The following is a 12,262-nucleotide window of genomic DNA, read 5'->3' on the forward strand; positions in this document are numbered from 1 at the left end:
TTCGCTCACGATAAAGCGTTGCCTTAATTCATTCTATAATACTACCCCTTTTTATTAAACAATATAATAATGTTCAGCCATTGTACAGTTATCAGTGGTGGCGTTAACGTTTGTGGCGCCTGAGGCTAAACCTTGAAACGGCACCTAATTCATATCGTATCTTAACGCACACATATATAAATGCAGTAACCCATTTAGCAGCTCCTATTTTATGCAGCGCCTCTGACGAGTGCCTTAATGAGTGCTAGGGATAAACTGAGGGTCGAACCACTTCTAGCGCCGACCCTGAGCTTATCCGTAACTTCAACCAGACTCATAGTCACTGATCTCTGTTACCCTAGACATTCAGTTTTCATTAAATTCCAAAATCAAATTGTAAAGTACAAATTATTGGTTAAATTAACAAATACAGATACAATAGAGTTATCGAAAAAATGGTGTTTTTCTGATATATTTGACGCAGAATTTTGAAAATACATCACCAAAAATACCTCTCCGGTCTATGAGAGGCTTGAAACTTCTCAAACAATCATAAATTGCTTTTTGCAAAGAACATAAGCGTAACTCAAAAGAGACACTACCCAAACGTAATCCTAAATCTGGTTATACCGTATGATTTCATGGTTACCTCTCAGACCAGGAGTCTGCGAACTGGGTACCTCGTTACCCACCAGAGTACCTTATATGTTTAGTAGCTGTTTTTGCTTGATTCATAAATACATAAACTCATTTTAACAATCAGTAAAGAGAATTGTGTAATTGAATATCCTTTTTGAAAAAGTTGCTTGAGTTGAGAGTCAAACTTCATGGAATTCATCATCCTTTTTCTTCAGTTCAGATAACTGCTTGTTCGGACAATCGGCATTCAACTAGAAAACAATTTCTACTCAATTTATTTTACAGTAAAATTGGATTGAGAGAGTCAGTGCTACTGAACCAAATTTGCTTTTCGTAAATTTGGGAGCCTTCATCACCCTATACAACTTTTGATGCTATTTACGTATGCTAATAATCGTAGTGTATAATATTAGGGTACCAGCAGCTGAAAAAGTTTCGAAATCACTGCACAAGACTGACTCAATGTACTGTTGATATTTCTGATGGATGTAATCTTCTTGAATCTATCTGTTTTCTGGTTAGGAGCATAATCTGCCGTTTTGGTCACTCCTGCTTTACCGCACACACTGTACTTGCCATATTCAAAATCCTGCGTCAAATATATCAGAATAGCACCATGGTTTCGATAACTCTATTGTATCTGTATTTGTTAATTCAACCAATAATTTGTACTTTACAATTTGATTTTGGAATTTAATGAAAACTGCATGTCTAGGGTAATAGAGATCAGTGACTATGATTCTGGTTGAAGTTACGGAAAAGCTCGGGGTCGGCGCTAGAGGTGCTTCGACCCTGAGCTTATTCCTAGCACTGAGTAAGGCACTTGTCACAGGCGCCGCATAAAATAGCAGCTGCTAGATGGGCTACTGCATTTATATATGTCTGCATTAAGATACGATATGAATTAGGTGCCGTTTCAAGGTTTAGCCTCAGGCGCCACAAACGTTAACGCCACCACTGATAACTGTACAATGGCTGAACATTATTATATTGTTTAATAAAAAGGGGTAGTATTATAGAATCAATTAAGGCAACGCTTTATCGTGAGCGAAGCCCGGATAACTCAGTCGGTAGAGCATTAGGCTTTTTAACCTAAGGGTCCACGGTTCAAGTCCCTGTTCGGGCGATTAATTATCTTTTTCATGCATAACAGGAAATCAAAAATTACATGAAATTTTTAAAATTAGCGTCTCGTAATATCGCTGTATCTCGAATCCACCAATTTTAATTGAAATTATACTTTTTTTATCTTTTTTTTTTTATCTCTCGACACTGATTTTTGAAATATGTTAACGTTCTTTTAATATGGATTAAGAAATATCCATGATATTCACAGTTATTTATAACGGTGGTTTTCGTGTGTATACAGGTAAACTGACTCCTGATAGCCTTCGTTGCTTTGACGAAAAAAAAAAAAAAACAATCTTCCATTCCAAAGTTCATAAAATGTTGGTGCATTGCTCAGACACCTCTCGTGGCTAAAGTGATTAAGATGTAAGTTAAATTGTTCAAATGAAGAATAATTCACATCGCAATTGAAATTGTCTTCCTCACTCTGATTCAGGACAAAGTGGTTGATGACTCTTCTATTGACGTAGTTCTCTTTTGAAATCTTTCACTAAAATTTGATTTTTCGGTATCTATCTTTAAGAATTTGTTTTTAATCCGTTTTCCGCGTATTGTTCTTTATTTTTACTGTATATTTTTAATAATAAAGTTTTATTTTATACTTTCACCTTTCGTTGGTAATGTCCTGATTTGTTTCACTCGTTGCGTTGTATTTTATAATTTTATTTCATATTTCAAATGATCTTTAAATGGAACATCCTGATAGATCAAGAGGGATCTAACGGTTCTTTGTTCAGGTGACGTTATATTTTGGCGTATTACAGCATTTACACACTTCGAAATTCTTTCTGGGGACGTAAGGTTCTCATCGGTAGCTTTTTTCAAACAACAAGAAGTGACAGTATAATTATAAAATACAAAACTGAGTCCCAACGTAGGTGCGCCTATGTATTACAGACTTTTCAAGATGCGATGCGATGTCCAAATTAACATCCATAACATTTCTGCAACACGACAACATCAAATTCATATTGGCATGCTTATTTAACGTCTTCGTCTTTTCATAGGGAATTTGTTCTGGTATTTTACAAGAGCTGGAGGGAAGGAGAAGTATGGTCTCAGATATTCATTGTTTTCAGTTGATTATAACGATTACTCTTTTTTCTGCCTTTCCTATTAGAGGCTAATTAATAATTAGCACTACGATTAATTGTATTAATGTAAAACTGAAATGAATGATTTCACTGATTGTGTAATTGCAATTTTCGAAATCCTATGGCATTCAGGGAATTGTTATATCATACTATTATATTATATCAGGAGGGTGGAAGCAGGTGAAAACAGACCTAATCAATTGTAGATATATGGTGTATAATTATTTAATAACACGGAGACGAAAAAAAGTACTACAGTCGCCCAAACAGGGATTTTAACCCTGGACCCTTAGGTTAAAAGCCTAATGCTCTACGACTGAGCTATCCGGGCACTCATTCGTTTTTGAAAATTAAAATTTCGAGATGGACACCTTTCATTCTTACATCAACCAGAAAGGAAATTTTTTTTAGAATTTCCAGTCGATACATTTTAATTATGTGAGTCTTTTTACACAGTCTTTTACTTGCTAAAAAATCTAAACACAAAATTATATCATACCAAGGTATGCATTTTTCATTGTCCTGTTTACAATCGAGATTTTTTTTTTAAAGATAAAGAAAATTTTGTTCAAAACATAGCGAGTACAGATGTGTGAAAAACAAAAAAACAGGAAGCCTGAGGTTTATGCTGCACCAGCCATAAATAATTTCTGAGTTACCCTGAGGGAGAGAGAGAGAGAGAGAGAGAGAGAGAGAGAGAGAGAGAGAGAGAGAGAGAGAGAGAGAAGTAGAAGGGAATAGCGAAGAAAGAGAAAAATGGTGATATCGAGCTCAGGATCCTTGGTATGCCAAGCCCATATTCAATGTAATGGAAACTGAAGTACATGCAGGTACTTTGCTTCTGGGTTTTGCGCAGTTTTAGAACAAGTCCTGCTACTAATTAACTAAAATGAACGGAATATACCTATAGAGATTTTATTTCATTGCAATTCTGAAAGTGATAATATTTGTGAAAGTCTATAATGCACAAAAAAAAAAAAAATTTTGAGACTTGAACCCTGGACTCTTAGTTTAAAACCCTAATACTTTCGAAAATATTAAGCTTTTAAATGCTCTATCGTCTGAGCTATTCTAGCAGGCTCAGTGTACAATGTATTTGTCTGTATTTTATGTTTTATCTTTGTATGTAACTCATGTCCTCTAGCTGCATAGCTGTAAAGGGACATTTCTTCGGAAATAAATTGATATTAATAATAATAATAATAATAATAATAATATATCAAACTGTACATATCTGAATTTACTAACTAGTTTTAAAAATAAATAAATGTATTTAACATTTCTCAATGATTTTTATATAAATTAATACCTAAAATGCTATTTTATTTCGCAGGACGTGCTGCACTTAGAAATATTTATCATACAGATTGCATAATTAATTGACTACAACATATACTAAAATGATAAGCTTTGCCAGGGACAAAGGGGTGATTGTTCCATTGTTTAGGGAAATGCCGGAGCCGGGTCTGGAGTACGGCATATACACATGCATACCACCCTTTACGAAGGATGTGGATCTGTTGGAAGTGATGGGAGAGTAGTAGCTGGATTAGTTATGCACACGAAGGACATTTTCTTTCCAGGATGTACTGATATTCTGTGGATTGCAATTTCTTCAAACTAAGCATCTAGGCGATGACATAATTGAAGTGCATAAGCTTTTAACAGGGTTAAGTAATGATGGAATCTTTATCCATTCTCAGATGAAACCGACAAGGGAGACATGAGTTGAAATTGAAAAAGGATGGTTTGCAGAGATGATGTACGAAAATTATTATTCAGCCAAACGGTTAGCAATTGTTTGGGAGAGAAAAAAAAAATCCACATAATTTTGTTCAGGTAGTTTGAATGATTTTTATTTTATTTTATATTTTTATTTTTGTTATGAAAGCCCCAAGCACAAAAAATATTAGAACCTATTTGAGTTGAGAAGACAGAAGATACTTGTTGACATTAGTTTTTGAATTGCTCTAAATTATAATTTTCAAGAAATTCATGTGAAGGAAACTTATTCCAGAAAACCCAGTTTGAAAGGATAAATGAGGAAGAAGAATAGTTGGTTTTGCGGATTTTCAGCTGGATCGTAAATGGATGCTGACTGGACGTAGCTTTTGCTCGGAAGAGAGAAAAGGGGAATTTCAGATGCAGAACATTACCCATGGACGTATCGACAGAAAACATTTGCAGCAGAAAGGGAACATCTCTTGGAGAATCCACTTTCAACAGATAGGGAAGAACAGTTTGGGCAAATTATTGGATGCAATCGGATTATTTGGTATTTTATTTATTTTTTTTTTTAGGAGCATTAGCAACTAAGGCCATATTGCTCCGGGGATATGAGGTGGGCATTCCCTGACCTTTCCGCATCCTCCGTATTTGGTGATCACCGGCTGTAACCCCGGTCTAATCAAGAAGCGTTGTGCTACTCAATAATTTTCTGTTTATACTCGGAGAGGACCACATAGGGTCAGAGAAGTTCGTAGGATAGAGCTAATACAAAACCTTCTGTAGTACTCTGCTCGATAAAATTAACAGAACACGAAGAAAATGTGGAGTAATTCGTGCAACCTGCGATGAAGAGGGACAAAATTTAATGTGGTGCTGTGCAATAGAATAAAAATGAAATGAAAAGATAGAGAGAAACTTCGAACAGGCATAACGGGCATTTTTTTTTTAATGTAAATGTGCATTTATATGGATTGTACAACAATTACCAAAAAAGTTATATTACAGAAGTCGATACAAGATGATCAAAAAAAGTAATACGCTCACCCGAACAGGGATTTGAACCCTGGACCCTTAGGTTAAAAGCCTAATGCTCTACGACTGAGCTATCCGGGTTCTTGCTGTCATCTTGTTTTTAATATTATCCATATTTTTATCATGTAGTGTCCAAATAAGATACTCTTTTCACTACTTTCTTGTCTACGTCCAGCTGAATATCTCTACAGCAAATATGCATTCGAGATCTATGCATTTTCAAACTACTTCCCCAAAATTGTAAATGAGGTGAAATTGTATGTCCTCGTAATAGCTTTCTCCTTTACAGTAAAGGCGAGGGATATCTGGTCAGCATGACAGAGGTATTTATTTATAGGTTAGCTCTTCTGAAATTAAGCAGTAAGCCCGATACGTCTTATTCTTTCATAATACCTCGTTTTATAATACCTCGTTTGATAGATAAATACTTTTACCGATTGTATTGAAGTGAATAATTATACAATCCGACAGAGTGGAGTGGCAGAGTAACAGAAGACATAATTTAAGAAGAAACGTTGTCTCTTCTGTGCTTTTATATTAATCGAAAAGTTTGATTATTCTACTTAATTAGATGTGTTTTTCCTCTTCCTGTATTGGTCACCTTCCTCAAGCTTGTAGTAACTTCGACTATATTATCTACATTCATATAAAGTAGTTTCTTAATACTTTGAGAAGCTATATCCGGTAACATTATACTACATGGTAGGTAATAAGAATTATTTCTTTCGGTTGAACGAATTTGGAGCCGCTAAAATTATGTCATTAATAGATTGTACTCGCCAGATTACGTGATAATTTTTGAACCCGGAATATAGAACACACTAAAGCACAAATGAACAGCATTCTAGATATTAATTTATGAAAGGAGAGTACTTTTTCTGAATCTGCATCTTTAAAAGATATTAAAAATATATCTTTTAAAAACATCTTATTACTACTGTGATAAAAGAATTTTGATATCGTTCAGGGTGATTTTTTTTTCGTATATTTAATTATTACTGAATTATTACTTCACCTTGAGAAACGCAATGAGGTAAAATCTCTGCACGCATTAACCGTTAATCTTAAATATAAATATTGGGCGATCTTTGTTTTACACTGCGCGAAAAACACATTTAATATCTACAATGTATGCAAACCTTTTTACAGATTCGATTTTACTTTTTGGCATTATGTGTGATATCTACTTTCCTTTATAATTCAAGAATAGAGGTGTGTCTTTATAAAAGCTGAAATACCTCTGATTTGTCATATCAGAAGTACATGACGTGACGAATAAGAAGTGCTTCAGACAAAAGAATCATAAGGAAGATTCTTTAATGGCGTGTTTAAAAGCACTCTAGTTTTATTTTTCACTGCACATTCCACACAGCAAGAATATCACGTGATCATTCCACATTTCCCGCATCCTTTACTAATCATACCTTATAGCCCAATCCCTGAAATTTTAGTTATTCGAAACATCGGGTCTATAGAAGTTTTCCAACTTCCATGGAAGGTACAACCATCGCGAGACTGTCAGCCAACCAGCTGAAATTGTTAATATTTTGCACTTTCAGTATTTTTATCCTTTCATATATACCTATTAGCTTTTTTTTTTGTACATATATATATATTTTTATTAACTTAAATAGCATTTCAGTGTACAGATGACAATGCAAAGAGCATTTCTTCCTAGTTCCTGAAGAATTTTTGTCCAGCAAAACAGAAAATCAATCATAACGCGCTCAATTTACACACTATATACGGAGCAATATGACCTTAGTCACTGAAACTCCTAAAATCCTATTAAAAAACAACAATAGCAATTTTGCTTTTTGAGTATTACTTTGATTAATATAGCTCCATATTAAGCCATATTAATCAAAAGGATCCAATTGAAGATTACAGAATAGTTTAGGGTTGTAGCCCTAAACAATTCTGTAATCTTCAATTATTCTTATTTTCAGCGGATACCATCACTCATACGGCACCGTTTCGGAGCTTATTAGCTCCTCACCAGTGGGTGGACAGGCAGCCTGGTGCCTGTCCACCCAATGTTGACAACCCAGTTGCGAAGTATAACTCCACAATATGAGAGATGCCTGACAGTGTCGAGTAATTCAGCTAACAGAATAGTTTAGGCCTATAGAATAGACGCAATCTCGCTCCCAGGTAGCCCAGGTGTGGGCTACCTGGGAGCGAGATTGCGGGCACCTACTTGTATTGCACTACCTCCAGTGGGTGCGGGATTTAGTGCTTTTAGCACATCACGGGTGATAATAGACCTAGACCTGGATTCTATTGCCAGGGTTGTACACCAGGCAGCAGCTGCCCAGCTGTTGGCTGCTCCCTGGTGAAAAAGGGGCCTGACACAAACCAGAACACACACACATTAACATCCCCCACCCAAACATTTACACTTTTCCAGGCCCGCTATACAGAGTTCCTGTACCAAAACAGAGGATAAGGTGGAGATGGACTTTTAGCCTAGGAGCCACCCGGAAACGTAAATACACACACACATGCAGATGTTCCCACATGAGACTGTATATTTTAAATTGTATATAAATCTTTAAAATTGTGTGTGTGTGTGGAAATAAATGAAAATTGTACTCTGATCCAAGCCCGAGACAAGATTCAAACCCACGACCTTTGGGTTACCAGGCAGGCACTTTACCCACCTATCTAGCCCAGTCGACCGCTTCTAGTCGGCTACTGCATTTATATATGTGTGTGTGTGCGTTAAGATACGATATGAATTAGGTGCCGTTGAAAGGTTTTGCCTCAGGCGCCACAAACGCTAACGCCAGCGATTATGAGCTGCACAATGGTTGAACTTTATTACGTAATTTATTTAAAAAAAAAAAAGGGTAGTATTATAGAATCAATTCAGATAAAGCTTTGTCGTTAGCGAAGCCCGGATAGCTCAGTCGGTAGAGCATTAGGCTTTTAACCTAAGGGTCCAGGGTTCAAGTCCCTGTTCGGGCGATTAATTATCTTTTTCATGCATTACAAGAAATCAAAAATTACGTGAAATCTTACAATTAGCGTCGCGTAATATCGCTGTATCTCGAATCCACCAACTTTAATTGAAATTGTAGTTTATTCGTCTTTTTTATCTCTCGACCCTGATTTTTGAAAAATGTTAACGTTCTCTTAATATGGATTAAGAAATATCCATGATATTCAGAGATATCATGATAAATAATATTCATTATTTATAGCAATGGTTTTCGTGTGTATACAGGTAGAAGCTGACGCCTCATAGCCTTAATTGCTTTGGCCAAAAAAAAAACACAATCTTCCGTTCCACGGTTCACAAAACATTCGTGCATTGCTCAGACACCTCTTCGTGGCTAAAGTGTTAAGAGGTGAGAGAAATTGTTCAAATGAAGAATAGTTCACTTCGCAATTGAAATTGTCTTCCTCACTGTGATTCAGAACAAAGTGGTTACTGACTCTTCTATTGACGTAGTTTTCGTTTGAAATCTTTCGCTAAAATTTGATTTTTTCTGTATCTACCTTTAAAGACACCCTTCTCGTCACATCCTGTCGAGACCATTTCAAATTCCAGTAGTTTTAAATAATTGCTGTAAGGAAGAGATGTTTTAACTTTGTTTCTTCCTGTTTCAAAATAGATGCAAAACAGCCATTGTGACCCGATGTGGCCATCCCAAATGTAAATAGGATATTTATCATTTAAACGATACTTCTGGAAGTAATTTCAAGTTCTGAAGACGAGATCTGTAGGTTTGCGATTTATCCAAGATATACAACCAAATTTCATTATATTTATCAAATTACAACACATAATTCATTAAAATTGGAAAAGAGAGCAAAATAGTTTAGGTGGAGAGGAATTTTAACCTGGGATAGTTTGATTAAAACCCTAATGCTCTATGACTGAGCAGTCCCAACACTCACTTTTTTAAACTTACAACGAATCATCATTTTTATAATTATTGTTTTGGATTAAGTCCTTGCCTGCTTCAAAGAGATTAATAATTACCACATTTTGGCTAACCTATCTTCCAGAAACGAAACTATGAAATTGCCATGGGCGTGTGTCTTTCGAATTGAGTTCGTATTATCGGATTTAAACCAGGTTAGCAACAGAGATGAATTCAGGGCTCGATAAACATGGCCGCCATGGAGACTAGCATTCTTTAGATCAGGGTAGCGGCTGAGAGGCTAAATTACAAAGGATTGGTGTGATTTTCAACAAAGACGATAGAACCGTAGTAACAGACATATAATAACTTCGTTTGATTATGGTAAAATATATGCAGCCTTTAGAAAAATTGATAAAATATATGATGAGTCTAGAAATTCCTCCATTGAGAAATTCCTCAAAGCCTAATTAGATAAAAGAAGGAATACTAGGCAAAAATATTTTCACAGACATCTTTAATCCTTGACATACGACCATTTTTCATGATATTATCAGGCATTAAAATGAGAATTGAAGTACATCGCCCAAACAGGTACTTGAGCCCTGGACCCTTAGGTTAAAAGCCTAATTCTCTATGACTGAACTATCCGGGCACTTTCTTTGACTGGAATGTTATTTAATTACTCTTGATTGTGAGGGACGAACGGTGGTTGTGAGGTTGCGCAACATTGATATCAGACAGAAAATGTTTCGTTTCATAAATTATCAGTATTTTAGTTCTATATTGATTTATTTAAAAATGTAGAGATGATGTGGATTTGTTTAAAAATATATTCGCGTTTTTCTGTTTGTTGTTTAACTTTTGAGCACCACAGTATTTTCCCCAAAGGAATAACTAGTCTTCTGGTGTTTCCTTTTAGCTTTTAACAGCTAACCATTTGCTTATAACCATTTTATCCAAAATGTTATGTTTGAGGAAAAGAAAAGTGAAGTGGGGGGGGGGACTTGAATAATCAGTTTTACATTTAAATTAATGAAGTTATTCAGACAGAGATTTTTCCAGTTGGAAAAATGTGTCAAACATAATAAGTTAATTGCCAAGATAACATCCTCTCTTTTTTGTTGTTGTTGTTGTTTTATGCTAGGCTAATCTTCAATCCTTTTCTTAGAAAAGAGATTGTACTACTGAAATGCTCATCTTCGATGAGACTCGTATTTCTAGATCACATATATCTTTACTGGAGATAACCCGAGTCCCTGAATCTTGACTTGATACAAGAAAATCACAAATATTGCTTTCTCTGCATCGAAAAAATTGGGGTTTCTTTTACCCTCTCCAAGTTATTTTAAACAGCTACTGACTCTGTACTCTGTAAAGTCATGAGCATTGCGTGTTCAGAACCCTTGTGTTCCCATTTATAAATAGGGTGTTCTTGTGCATAAACAGACCCGTCGAATTATTGTACGACTCCCTGATTAAGTTTGTTTTGAAATGGAATATGAAACACAAGGGTTCTGAACACGCAATGCTCATGACTTTAGTGGTGACCATTTTGAATCGAGATGGTAAATTAATATAAAAACCATCTATACAGTAACATCTTCATTTGCATTGCAATTTGTTTTATCTCAGACCATAAATGCAGTGGATATTAGAAAGATACGTGCATTGCGGTTTGATATAAGTCTGCTGTCCATTTTTGGAAAGTAGTCTAGAAAAACAATCGTGTTTATGAGATTCATTGCTAAGGAGGTATCTTTGTGAAAGTATGCATAATGGTAATTCCAAACACTAGCTATTTAGAACTGTTGGCAATAACAAAAAAAAGTTTAATTCTTATGAAAAAAAAGCATAAATAATTGCAAGTCAGTGCCAGGATAGCTCAGCAGTAGAGCATTAGGCTTTTAACCTAAGGGTCCAGGGTTCAAATCCCTGTTCGGCGAAATACTTTGTTACACTTTAATGCCTGATAATATTATGAAAACTAGTCGTATGTCGAGAAACACATTGGCTGAAATGTATTACAAACATTTTTACAAAAAAATATTTCTGCCTGAAATTAAGCTGTTTATTGATTATTCCGCACTTATGTATTAAACTTTATTACCTGAAAAAGGACTTTTTCTTTTATCTAATTACGGTTGTAATCCCACAGCTACTGGATTTCAGATTAGGATGAGATGTCTCTATCTTATTACATACTTTTTTTCAAGATGCATAATATATTACTCCAAATGTAACTGAGTTACAAAAATTGCAATTATGGACAACTTGAAATCCGAAATTATTAATATCGGTTGAATCATAGGCGCTAGAGGTTAAAAAAATTGTTTTTTGTTTCTCATCCTTTACTATTATTTAGCTAAATGTACACTAGTGTGCAAAACTTAACGACCAGTCAGATCCTGTAGTACTCCTATGAGAAGCTACAAGTTTTCACCTGTAGCTTCTCATAGGAGTAGCCTGGATATGGAAAAAGCATACCAAAAAGGAACCTCGTGAGGTACAGAAATGATGAAGGAAGCAACACCAACACAACAACGGAAACAAAACAGTACAGAGGGACTTTATTCAAAAATGTCAACATAGCACTGGCTGCCATGATACAGATGCATCACTGCCAAAGATGGAACAAAAGGAATAGGTGGTCCTCAGTAGGAGATATGGCCACCCCTAATGTCGATGCAGACTTTGCACCGCCTGTCCATACTTAGAACACTGTTGTTGAGAAGTTCTTGCGGTATCATCGTCTATTCCTCTGTCAGCGCCATCTTCAGCTGGTGAACA

General features: G+C 35.5%; 1 non-coding gene across 1 annotated transcript; it reads left to right on the plus strand.

Annotated features, from left to right (window-relative positions):
- Nucleotides 1-8,497: 8,497 nt before the first annotated feature.
- Nucleotides 8,498-8,570, plus strand: TRNAK-UUU (transfer RNA lysine (anticodon UUU)). The gene has a single exon. It is a non-coding gene; the product is annotated as a tRNA-Lys (tRNA).
- The last annotated feature ends 3,692 nt before the right edge of the window (nucleotides 8,571-12,262 follow it).

This window comes from Mastigoproctus giganteus, chromosome 9 (genome assembly GCF_048544385.1).
Source record: "Mastigoproctus giganteus isolate SK-2022 chromosome 9, ASM4854438v1, whole genome shotgun sequence".
Taxonomy (NCBI): domain Eukaryota; kingdom Metazoa; phylum Arthropoda; class Arachnida; order Uropygi; family Thelyphonidae; genus Mastigoproctus; species Mastigoproctus giganteus.